This window comes from Electrophorus electricus, chromosome 6 (genome assembly GCF_041902795.1).
Source record: "Electrophorus electricus isolate QZ-2024a chromosome 6, ASM4190279v1, whole genome shotgun sequence".
NCBI lineage: Eukaryota > Metazoa > Chordata > Actinopteri > Gymnotiformes > Gymnotidae > Electrophorus > Electrophorus electricus.
In genome coordinates, this window is record NC_137502.1 from 3,382,561 (window position 1) to 3,395,692 (window position 13,132).

Sequence of the window (13,132 nt, forward strand, 5' to 3'; positions counted from 1 at the left end):
GTATCTTTATCCGAAAGGCTCAGAAGCAAATTTCAGCACACGAGGAGTTCACGCTGTACAGGAGGCCTCTGTAAACAGGGACAGCAGGAGACATGCGGCAGCGCGGCGGCTGAGACACGGAAGACGTGGAGAGGCGCTCCGGTTAGATTAGCTCTGCGTCTGGACGAGAGTTGCGCATCCTGGAGACGATTTGCAAGGTAAAGGAAAAAATCACAAAGTAATGTGCTTATGTGCCACATGAGCGCAGATTTAAATGGAAACTCGGACGTGGCTTGTGCCATTTGTGTTTATTATTATTATTATTATTATTTTGAAAACAGCAGTTTTGTTTGGAGACTTATCCATAGCTCGCTAATGGTTGTGTCACATGTATTGAGCTCTGTAGCTTATGTGGGGATAAAGGATCTTTGCTTGCCCCTTTGTGCCCCCCCCCCCCTTAATTTATGTTGGGGGTCTCATTCCGCCCTGGACCCACACTCCTGCGGATGTGCCGGCGTTGCTAAGAGACAGTGGTGGTGGTGGTGGTGGTGGAGGTGGTGGACGAGAGGATAGTAGGGAATTGCCTGGCATTGAAGGGGAGGGGGGGTTTCCATGACCATCTTTCACTCTCTCAATCTGTCTATCTATTTATCTCTCTCTCGCACTCTCTCTCTCACTCTGTCTATCTGTCTACCCCTGTCACTCTATCTATTTATCTCTCTCTCTCTCTCTCTCTCTCTCTCTCTATATATATATATATATATATATACACACACACATTTCATCAATGACTCATTTTCATTGGCAGTTGCACTCTTACTCAACCACCCATGCACGCACGCACACAGTGACTGGAATGTAACTCTGGTACACACACAAACAAATTAATTTTGATTCCATAATCCATTCCTGCACTTTAAAGTCAGACATTGTGCAGAAGCTCGAGTAGATATTCTCATAAGCACTTAAAATAATTAATCTCCATTACTTGACTCTGCCATCTGTGCCCTTTGGTTTTCCACGATGTTTTACCTTCTGCACACTGCGGTTCTGTATGAGAAAATTTGAAGATGGATTTAGATCTAATAATTTGACCCTTATCTTCTAGATTAATATCCTGAAAAGCACATTTCTCTAGAGGTAGTGTCAAAGCTTCCCTGTGCTGAGGATGGCACCTTTATATCAAAATACAACAGACGTGCGATCATTTAAAAAGAGGGTACATGCAGTAATTATTAGTGTTTATTTATTTCTTGAGATCTTGTTTGATACATTAAAGGTAGTCTAAGCATTACTTGAGATCATGTCTATGATACGATAAAGGTAGTGTAAGCATTTTATCCACTTTCTTGAACCTTTCAAAAGTTGTGTAAAATACAAAATACCCCGGTTGTATGCAATAACCACTGTCTTAATTTAGTTAATCTTAAATTAAACAGTCTCTCTAAATCCCAGGAAACACAGCACCTACTGCACTACAAGTTGTTGTTCTGGATATAAGTTCATTAATTAGTTAGGTTTTTTTTTTCTATATAGTTATACAATTAATTGAAAATGATGGCTAAGGTTTTTTTCTGGTAACACACCTGGTATGGTTATGGCAACTTTGACCTTGCTGAATTAGTTCCTCCCATTCACAGATTGTTTTAAGATCCTAGAGTTAATAATAAGGGTGGGGATATTGCCTGTCTGGTCAGAAGCACAAATCTTTTGAGTTCTGCCTATCTATGTACCTATGCTGTATTATGTTTTTACTGGCATTATATTTATTTTGTGATTCTCTGTCATTTTGTAAGCATCTATAGGTTATTGAAAGTACTGTATAAGTCTAATTTATTATTATTATTATTATTATTATTTAAATGTTTTGCCATGAAACAGTGAGTTCTGTTACTGGTTATATATCACCCTCCCAGACAACAGGGTTTTTTGAAGAATTTGGTGAACTACAGTCCAGAAGTTTAACAAACTTTCAATCTCTTACTTGCTGGGGACTTTCACATTCACCTTTAAAATCTGTAGATATTGTTTCTTATGAATTGACTTATGAATCGCTGAACTCATTTAATGTGTTCCAATCAGTATGTTAGAAAGAAACCTTGATCTCCATATTGTCAGCAAAACGGACCAATTTTAAAATCATTGAAATTGTGACTTTCATTCAATTATACAAATATCTCAATTCAATTACCTTAAACGTGTTATTCCAGTCAGGTTTTCATTATGGGAAACAAACAGGACTTCTTGGTCTTCTTGATGAGAGAACTTTTCTATACAGGTTCCTTTAGACCTTAGCAGTGCTTTTGATACAGTTGCTCACCAGATACTAAAACTTCATTACCTACAAAACTGGGTTGACCTTACCAGCTGTGGGTTAAATTCGTACCAGACCAACATGAGTGGCCATGAACATTACATTGTGCTTGGAACTCACTCATCCAAGTGTCATACTTTGTCTCGTGGAGTCCCTCAAGGTTTGATCCTGGGACCAGCACTATTTATAAATGCTCCTGTCAGACATTTAGCCAGGATAATGAATAACTCCAATGTTTCCAACATATGCAGATTATATATATGTGGCTACTGTCCCTTGAAGGTCAGTCAGAATATAATACACATATATTGGCACAGTCGTGAGGGACTGCCAGTAAAGGCTGAAAACTGTTGTAAACCTGGGTGTTTCTTTCCACGGCAACCGTAACTGTAAGAACCCTGGAAGTAATGTTTGTAAAACTGCATTCTGCCACCTCAGAAATACGGTGAAGGCCAACAGTGAAGAACCACATAAACCTTTTTGTGTCATGTGTTGTGGAGGACTGTAGCACACTTCCGTCTGGCCTTACTCAGAATTTCATCTCTAGTTTGCAGGGTGTCCGAAACATTGCAGCAAGAATTTGGACACGCACAAGAATGAGAGAGCGCATGTCACCTAAAATCAGACAGCGGTTCTTGCTGGCGTCTTTTAGAGCTGAATTAAAGATGCTCTTTATGACCTTCAGATACCTTCATGGTCACCCCCCCCCCCCCCCCCCGGCTTACCTCAGTGAATTGTTTATTAGGCATGTTTCCGCAAGCGCCCTGAGCTCTACCATCAGTAACACAATAGTCATAACCCACCGCCAGTGAGGTGACGCATGCATTCCTTACTATGGCCCTCGGCTGTGGGATTCCTGCCTAATGACCCGAGAGCTCTTGACAGTCTAGGCACATTCAAGAGAAGGGGGCTACCTACCTGTTCAGTTGAGCCTGTAATTAATCTTCTGCACCATATCTCCTAATATTTCATCTCTAGTTTTATATAAGTTTATGCCTGTTCATTTGTCAGTTATTTTGCTTTGTTTTATTTTGGTTTATTTGATTTCATTTTATTCCTATTTTATTTATTTAACAGCCGCCCGAGTGCCACAGGGTGCGGAACAGGACACACGGGCTCCCTCGACTTTGTGAAACATTTAATAACATGGAACATAAAAGACAACGGTGGCACTCACACACAACATTAACAGTGAACATCAACACACTTAACGCTAACGATAAAGGCTATAACGTTAACACAGGCTAGACACACATGGATATTAACATTATACTCAGACGCTAACAAACAGTGACCAACAGTGAGGCACGCACCGATTAGCCCGGAACAGGTGCGTGCCATCACGGGTTTGACCACAAAGAAGAGCATCCTGTGATAATTTACAGTTTTTTTAGATTTCATTCTGTTCCTATTGAATCCTTTTGTAAAGCACTTTTGTAAACCATGTTTAAGAAGTGCTGTAGAAATTAAGGTTATTCTCTACAGCTATTAAGGGTAGTCTTTAGAAGATAAATGTATTTAGTTTACCTTTACAAAGAAAATTGAAAGTAGGATGTTTAGAAATACTGAGATGAGTTGTACTTACTTAATAGTGCCTGTTCTTTCATATTTAAATCACAACGTTTTGGCTTGGTCCTTCAAAGCCAGCGTAATGTCACTATTGTGGCATGCCTCATTTCCCAATGTAAAGTACACTTCATTGACTGACACTGCACATAAAGCATGCCTGTGCTCTGCTGATAAATCACTATTGATTTTATTTGACATACATGTGCCTTTATCTAATTAGCTACACCCACTCTCAGTGATGCAGTGTGAAGTGTCGGATTTAATTGCGTGTCTTTGAGTGGTGCAGGTTCGTTAAGGTAAACGAAATGCACTGTGGACAGGTGGTCAAAATGAGTGTGTTTTGGATCTGACCTGCAGAACTAGAGGGGTTGAAGTTGAAGTGGAGTCTTCTGTTTAGGGCTTTTCGCATGTAGTGGCATATCTCCTAAAGGTACAATAATAAGAAAAAAATCACTGCCAGGAAATTATTCAGAGTGCATGCAATGTGGCACTGTGCTAAAACTGTGTGTGTGTGTGTGTGTGTGTGTGTGTGTGATTGTGTGCGCGCATGCGCACTCTATGAATAAATCAGTACAATGAATGTTAGTCAGTTCGGTCTGTTATATGTATCTGGAATTTCATTTTATAAAAATGTTACTAGAATGAGTAAAAATAGGAGCTGACTTTTTGTGACGGAGCCTTTTCCAGTTCTCTTTGACTGAAGTTCATCAACTCGTGCTGTAACTAGGCTAACAAGGCACCTGGGGAGTAGACAGTGGCAAAATAAGTCCTGCAGTCTTAACTAGGTTAAATCGCCGTACAAAAGCAGGGTGCTTTTAAGATGCCGCATATGAGGGCTCATAAATAGGTTACTCTTCAGGGAACTTAGTTTTAGCAGGGAGTCAAGATAGCTCACTTAGCAGTGTAAACTGATGAGTGCTCACTGTCTCAGATTAAGAGGTCTAGAAGCTTTTTTTTTTTTTTTTTTTTTTTTTTTTTTTTTTTGTATTCAGAAGCATTTTACCGATTTTTAACTACAAGGCATTTATTTGATTGTAATAGTTATGCTTTAATTGCAAATGTGTGTATTTTTGAGTATGGGTGTGCGTGTGTTTGTCTTGACACATTCTCTTTGCTATTCTGGCCTGAACAGGTTCTGAGATCAAATTTATAGCTGCCTGTCTTAAGCGTAATTTCATGGAATTTCATCGTATCAGTAAAAAGTTTGTTCTAACAACGGAAATTTGACTTGGGTTCCACCCAGACATAGTGGCACAGGATGAACCTCTCTCTCACACACACACACACATACATATATATTTACTCTCAGTAGTTTATCGTGGGAAATAATAGGCTAAGACAGGAGAACTCAAGCAGAGTAGAATTCTATCACAGTCTTCCAGATGTACACTGTAAAGACTCGCCTCCCTCTGATGTATTTACCACCGAGTGTGAATGGAGGTGACGTGGGTGTTAAACATGTCGGCACAGCGAGAATATGGCGATGGATCACTGGTACCCTGATGCCCCGCTTTCTTCTGGATTGATGGGGACTGTGGTGGGCTGTGGCACCTGGCCTCAGTCCAGAGGGGGTCTGAATGGATTCCTGCTTCGAGAAAAGGGAACGAGGAACTGATCTAATGGGAGTATACTGAGTCAGAGTATAGGGGGCTCACCAATGGAGCAGAGAGAGCATGGCGCTAGCAACACAAGTCATGAGCTCGATTCCCTGGGAGTGCATGCACCGTCATACTGATGTAACGCGCCAGTCACTCTGGGTAAGAGCTGCCAAACGCCGTAAATGAGAAGGAGGGGCTGAAAAATCCAATTTTCAGGCTGAACAAAAGACCAGAGAGCAGCTTGCAGAAGAGAGGGAGCTGGAGGGAGAAGTGCCACGCCACAGCTCCACGTTCAGGCCCAATTAGGTGATGCAATGGAAGGGAACGCGAGACTCGATGAATTCTGGCAACATGCACCCAAGGTCAGGTAAAAGAGAGGCACAGGCAATGGGAAATATCTAATAAGAAGACATGCTTGAAAAATCTGATTTACATCATTCTCCGAATAACCAAGACGTAGATCAGATAAGACGCAGCACATGTACACATGCAGGCATCGTATTTGTGGGTCAAACAAGATGAGAACATGGGTTATTAATGGGTTGAATGGCAGTACATGTTAAAATATGTTTCTGTATACATTTTTTGAAAATGTATGAAGTTACATTATTCAGGAATGAGAGTCTGTACTCACCAGTATGTTTTAATGGATTATATTTAATCTGAAGGTTTAACAGGACATCCATATACAGCATATCCATATCCTACAATTATTTGGCCAAATTAGCATATTCATTAAATTAATTGTCAAGTTTAATATTTGGTTTCAAACCATTGGCAGCTGATGACTGACCTGGGTCTGTGTTGCAGTAGACATGATCAGACTCTGGGTGATTCTTCTCTGAGTGGTTCTTCACCGTGCCTGTAATTCAGTCATTTTCCCTGCCTGTTGGTCCAGGGGCTCATTGCCTTTGGACTGATCTGATGCATGCTGGGTAAAGATCAGTGGACCAGATCCACTGGCAGCCGTACGTGTCCATGTCGCTGTGATTCACGGGGGAAGTGAAATGTTTTTGGATTACGAGCAGTTCTCCACACTTTTCCAAGGCCATCGCAGGTTAACCGCCATCTCGTCTGTCCATACGGCTTGTGCCCAACGCTTTACTGGGCTTTCTGCTCTTGAGACTGCGCTGCGGTTTGCATTTTATAGAAAACCTTTTCAGGGTTATGCAGGCATATTATGGTCTTTATGATGGTCTGTCTGTGATTGGTCTGTATGCAATAGACTCTGTGCGAAGATCCATCTGTGTCTACATCCAGGATGAATTTTATTCTTCAGTGTTCTTCTCTGTTGTTGTGTTCTGTGCTTTGCCTGAAGTTCAGCGTACTAAGTAATTGATGTGGGTGTGTTTACAGTTTTTTGTTCTGCTCTGACCGGGCTCTGCTTGGTTCTTAGCCTCCTCATGACCTATTGCCACTTTTTGGGTCTTTGTGGTTAGTGATTTGAATAATCGAGCCGATTAAATGCCTGGTAATTGGCTGGCTGGGTGGTGGTGGTGCTTTTACAAATTTTTGTTCTTTCAATTACCTGTGGACATTTATTTAGATAAATAAGCGCACTGTGCACCAGACTTAAAGTGCAGCTCTACTTAAGCAGAGATAATGCAGACAATAACAATTTCCAGCAATTTTGTCTCTGCTATTGTTGGAATTAAATTATTTGTATATTATACAGTGCAGAAAAATCCAACGATAGCATGAGATCAGCATTATATATCAGCAGTCAGCCTCCCTGCTCTGTAAATCACTGCACCCGCCACTGAAGAACCCATACCAGACGACCAGTCTTCATGTTGACAGATAACAGGAGCAGAGCACAACTGGCAAATGCCACATGTAGAAATAACCGAAGATCTTTTTATTTGGCTTTTGCACAATGTTGCAAAAACTGCTGGCCAGGAATCAGCTGAGCAAGAACTTAAACAGCTCTGTTTAAGAAGGGCTATAATTCAAATATGGTTCACCCCCCCCCCCCCCCCCCCAAAAAAAGTGTCATACCATAATGGTCATTGTTTCATTTCAAATCCATTTTAGTGGAGTACAGAACCAAAAATGATGATTTGTGATACTGTCCCATTATTTAAGTATTCCATTATACAAGCGCTGTGGAAGGTGTGAAATCATGAATATTTTACATTTGCTTTTCAATGCCTTGTGTGGAGCCTTATAAAACCAACCTGTCCGGTCCGTGATGTATGAGGGTATTTATTCAGCAGGTGTTGAGGTTATGTAGGTGTTCAGCAGCACCGAAGGCAGTGTTCATGCCGGAGCCGCTGGACTCTGTGGAGTGGGAGAAGTGCGCCTGGCTTTTCTGACATGTATCCGTGGATATCTCACACACTTCCCCGAAGCCACACACGGCGCTTTGCTGGGATGTGACTGATTCTGAGGTCTGCCTCTTTCCGCTTACTCAAGCCCTTATTGAACAGCATTAGCCTGGTCTGGGGGAAAAAAATGCGAAGGGTCCACAATGGCCTTAGGAGCGTGTGAGTCAGAGTGCAAAGGATTATGGGAATGCCGTTACCTACAGGAGTCTGTTCACTCCTTCAGCCCTTTGGCCTCAATACGGACTCGATAAGGAACTGCAAGCAATGATGAAAGCTTCTGTCTTAAATATCATATAAAACATTTCTTGTTGTGAGCAGTGCAACAGGTTTAAACAATTTTATAGCTTGTTTCTACATGTTGTTTTTGTAAAGTATGTCTAAAAAGTATGTTTTTCTACCTCTATTTTAGATGCAACTTTTTAATTTTAAAATTAAGAATGAATTCCCCCCCCCGATCTTTTAAACATATTTTATAACTTTCAGACTGGACCCTAGAAAGATGTGTGGGGTTTAGTGATCTTTAAAAGGTAATTTGGAAAATTGGCAAAAATATGTTATCGGTTTATGAGAAATTCCTTAATTGTCATTTTAAATATCAGTTGGAATATTGTGATAATTCATATACCAATATAGTTATCAGGAATGCTTATTTAAATAGTCATATCACAGTCACATTTTATAGGAATGTCCACATTTTCATGCAGTAAAATACATAATACATTAGCATATTTCTTTACTTTTTACAAAAATATTTACTTGCCCGTGTTTTGCAAGCAAGACCCCGAACGAGGCAACATTTGTTTAGGGTTAAAAACCTAAACTTGATGCCTTTGACTGCTGTGTGTTAGACACTGGATCATAAGCTTGCAGCATAAGGTCACACCGGGAATATTTCTGTTTCACTTTATTTTGCATGGAGGACAATAAATTCAGCGTATTGCTTTTTGCGTGTGCACTCTGTCAGCCACCTCTGTCCCATTAGCGGGGATCCAGTTGGTACATAGCTGGTAGTTTATTAATCGCAGTAGAGTTCCGTACATCCGCAGGGTAAGTGTTCCTAACACACAGCGGTGTGTGTAAATTCTACACATATTCCGAACCTCCCTACTTTCCTGCTGTGCCTGCCGACCACGTTTACGGTACAACTGCCTGCATTTCCTTTCTAAGTCCTTCCCATGAGTTCTGCCTTTTAAAAAAACTCTCTCCCCCTGCTTCTGTATATTTTGTGCTCATTTAAATTTGTAAACCCCACTGTGGGCTGTAATTTCTCGGTAGCGAGAAGGTAATCCATGTTCCGTTTGTTTGCAAAAGACAATCCTGTCCCTCTCCACACAGCTCCGAACAAAGACGCCACATGTTTATGCTCCCCCCCTCCTCTCTTTCCCTCATTCCCTCACTAAGAGGAGGAAACCTGGGAAAAAAATCCCAGGAGGAAAATCCTAAAAAAAAAAAGAAAAGAAATGCAGCGTTTATATTTGCCATACATTATTCCTATATAAAAAAAGCAGATTTGCGCTCTAAGGGGAGAGCTGGAGATATCGACCTCCTGAGACATCTCAAAAGGGCCATAATGCATCCAGATTTAAAGACCTTAATCCATTAGACACAAAATTAGATTAGGCCTTCGGGCCTGTCCGTTGAAAATGACTGTTTTATGATCAGAATAATCCACTGTGCAGTGAGAGAATGTGCATTTTGTGGTTGTGTGCCTACCAATGGAAAGGCATTACAGACCTGCTTCCTCCCAATCCACAATGGAACGCATTACCTTTGACTTCCCATATTCCAACTGAAAATGGGTACCAATTTAAGACATTGAGCAGATTATTTTTAAACATGTTATTAAAAAAGATCACTATGATTGTAATTGTTCAATTAAAAAAAGCATTTAAAAATCTGTTTTTGAAAAGTCCCTTTTTTACCCATTTTTAAAATGTAGGTGTTGCACATTTCACACTTGGTTCCAGTGATTTTGTTTCTGAAAGGACAAAATTCATGACATTGTCAGAAACAGGCTTGAAACCTACATCTATATTTAGGCTTCCTTGTAAATGTATTGTAATGATAGTTTTTCAGTGCTCAGAATCCTACATGTTGCCACTAAAAGCTCAGAAAAGCAAGCCTATCTGAACCACGTGTGACAGAGCATCCCAGCAGTAGCTTCTGTGACTGGTCTGTCATGCTACTCTCCCTGTTGTGTCTCCATGGCAGCTAGCTGTTATTTTTTGATTGCAAAGGCAATGAGTACAACCCACGTTCTAATTCACCCTTTTGCACAGGTACGTGGGTCAGATCCACAAAAAGGAGGGAGAGTGGCAGTAAGTGCATGTTCTTTAAATCTTTGTGTGTGCACGCGCGTGTATGTGCATGCATGTGTGCGTGCGCTTCTTTGTTTGAGTGTGCGCGCGTGCGTGTTTTTTGTGTGTGTGAGTGTGCTTGTGCGTATTATGCATCTGCATTTCTCTACATGGGGAAATTTTTTTTTTTGCTGCAGTTGTGCTTTTAAAGTAATATGGGGAATACGAATAGTTAGAAGTGTGTGTGTGTGTGTGTGTGTGTGTGTGTGTGTGTGTGTGTGTGTGTGTGTGTGTGTTGTTAGAGGTGTTCGAGGTTGAGACAGCTGTGGGAAAGCTGTGATCAGAGCCAGGCCTGACTCATCCAGTAACAGCCGCGTTCCGGTATTCGGTGCTGTCGTTATATTTGTTGACTGGGGCCAAATCAATCCAGTCTCCTGTTGTTTGAGCTCGCTGTGCACCGTGTGCCAATCTATGCGACTGCCTTATTCGCCGATGGCTTTGGAAGCGGAGAGACTAGTGGCACACGTAAATGCACAAGGAATCAAGAATATGGTGATCGATTTTAGACAAAGAGGCTGGAATATGAACAGAGCAGCGTAGGTGCGTGAGAATCCCACTCAGCTTCCACTCGTTTCCTGCAGGGGCGGGGTCAACCCCAAGCATGTAGTGCTACACACGCGGCGAACGTGTTCCACACCCTCACCGAGGCTGAGATATCAAGCAGCATCTGTATGGATTACGCACGTGACATCACGTGTACTTTCGGATGACGTCGTGAACCCAGCCCCACGCGCTGCCGCCTTGCCCCAGGCCCCACACTCTGCCTTCTCTGATTATGGATCTGCACCTCAGGGGTGAGCAGTAGCAGTTTTCACCGGGGGGCAAATAATATCCCCAAGCCTGGCATGCGGGTATCCTGGAGGAAAGGAAGTCTGGAATTAATGCTTCTAAATGGGGACAAAAGAGGGCATTATAGGAGCGGCAGCGGCTCCGTGGTGCATGCCGTCACGGCGGAGTAGTAGCATCCGGAACGACTACAGCATCCGGAACTGCAGCAGTCGGCACGGAAGCACCGGCTGGGCGTTCTGCCAGCTGGCTCGGACACCTATTTGTCTGGCCCTTTCCCCGCCGCTCACCGTGGGCCAGCCGGCAGGCGGGCGGGCAGGAGCACAGGCACGTTCGCGACACTCCGACGCTGCGTTAGGTGCTGTTCCCTCAGAAACTCACTGGAGGTCTGTTGCTATAGTTGCCACCTTTTCAACAAAGGCAAATGCCTCGGCACTAATGTAACTTACGCCTGCGCTTTGTATTCGACTTTGCCGGCCGACTTTTGACTGACCTAAAGTCACCGGCCAGCGGGTGAAGTAGAGAGTGATGGACAATTCAATGGAGACTGTATTGCGTGTTTAACCCCACCACATTCCTGAAAAATGTACCCAAATCTAAACAGACAAACGGGAGTCAAAACCGGACATGCAGTCTAAAACCCGGACTGTCCGGGTGATGGCCGGGCCGACAGCCACCCTGTGCGTTGCTCTTGCGAGCATGTGGCATGCTAATGTGGAGCACTGGTTCCAGCTCGTGGTGGTGATATTGCACCATCTGACGTAGACGTTTCACATATAGAACAGACGTAGGAGGCTGAACGTAGCGTCTACCGGGGCACGAATGGTTCACTGTCATTCGTGAAATGGATCTTTGTTTATTTCCCCACAATCCACTTTCCTTTTCAAGAACCAAAAGGTTCCTTGTTCAGACATCCAGTGTCTCCTTTTCTCCCTCTCTGCTTCCCGGCAACACTAATGTAACAGTCTCAGTCCAGAACTATTTTCTATTGAACTACATAAATCAGTCCTTCAGGGTAGCCATGGTAACCCAAGGTAGTCACTGGTGTAATTAAAAAATTAATTTTTTCCCTTGCTGTTGTACAGTAGCAGTTCCAGTAGTGAAATGGATCTCTGAGACCTCTTTGTATGCAATCCAGGCAACAAATGCATCTCTGGTGTTATTGTACATGTTGTGTTATTTGAGAAGGTATGGATACAGTATTGTGGTTGCACCTTAAAGGATGGTTCAAATGACCTTAATATAGCTTTCCCCACTCTCGTACCATCACATCATCACTCTTACACTTTTTCTCTCTCTCTCACTCACACACACACACACACACATATACACACAAACGCTAGGAGATTTATCAGGCATGTTGGTTTGGAACACCACAGATGAGGTTAAACACAAAAAAGCCCTGACGCAGAGCAAAGTCAATGTTGTATTGTTTGTCATTCCTCCTCATTCGATGTATTCTGATGGAAAACCCCCCCCCCCCATCTTTGCAGCGTAGGGGGGCGGGGTGAGGTGGGGTGGAGGGCTGCAGGAACAAATTGCAGCAGTGTGTCGAATTGGAAACCAGTACAAACCAGTAGAGCTTTTTCTGGTCACCCACCTTTAGTACTGGAGCACTGTATGCTTCGGCAGACAGAGCCAAATCAGAAAGTCCTGCTGTCACCAGAGAGCCCCAAAGATAGAAGCCCTCCCCAAGTCCTGCCCGAGAGAGCCCCCAGGAGAGAGCGAGGGAGCAGCGGAGTGTGCGAAAATGGAAAGTTAAAGAAGCGAGGAGGGGGAGGAAGAAATGAAAGGGCGGGAATGGAGATGAGCGATGAGGAGGAGATGCAGGGAGACGGGCCTGGGAGGAGGGGGTCGGGGGTCGGGGGTCAGGGGTCAGGTTGGGGGCGGGAGGTGGAATGGTGGACTTTGAGGTAGAAGGCGCGGCGAGGCGGGGGAGGTGTGAAGAGGATGCTGGCAGCCTTAACGCTGCCCCTTCGGTCCATTCGCCTTCTTTATTGCCTGGTGACCATTTCTCTGATGAATTCCCTCTCTAAGGGTTCGTGATGGGAGACGCGTTAAATGGCCATCACATCGCTGTTTATTAGCACGTTGAATGAATACGGCCATGTTTCAGAACTAGATGAAAATGTCACTGTGAGGCGTGTGCCATGTGCTTTGACTGTTTAATTCAGCAGGGACCTTCTAAAGTCACATTTTTGA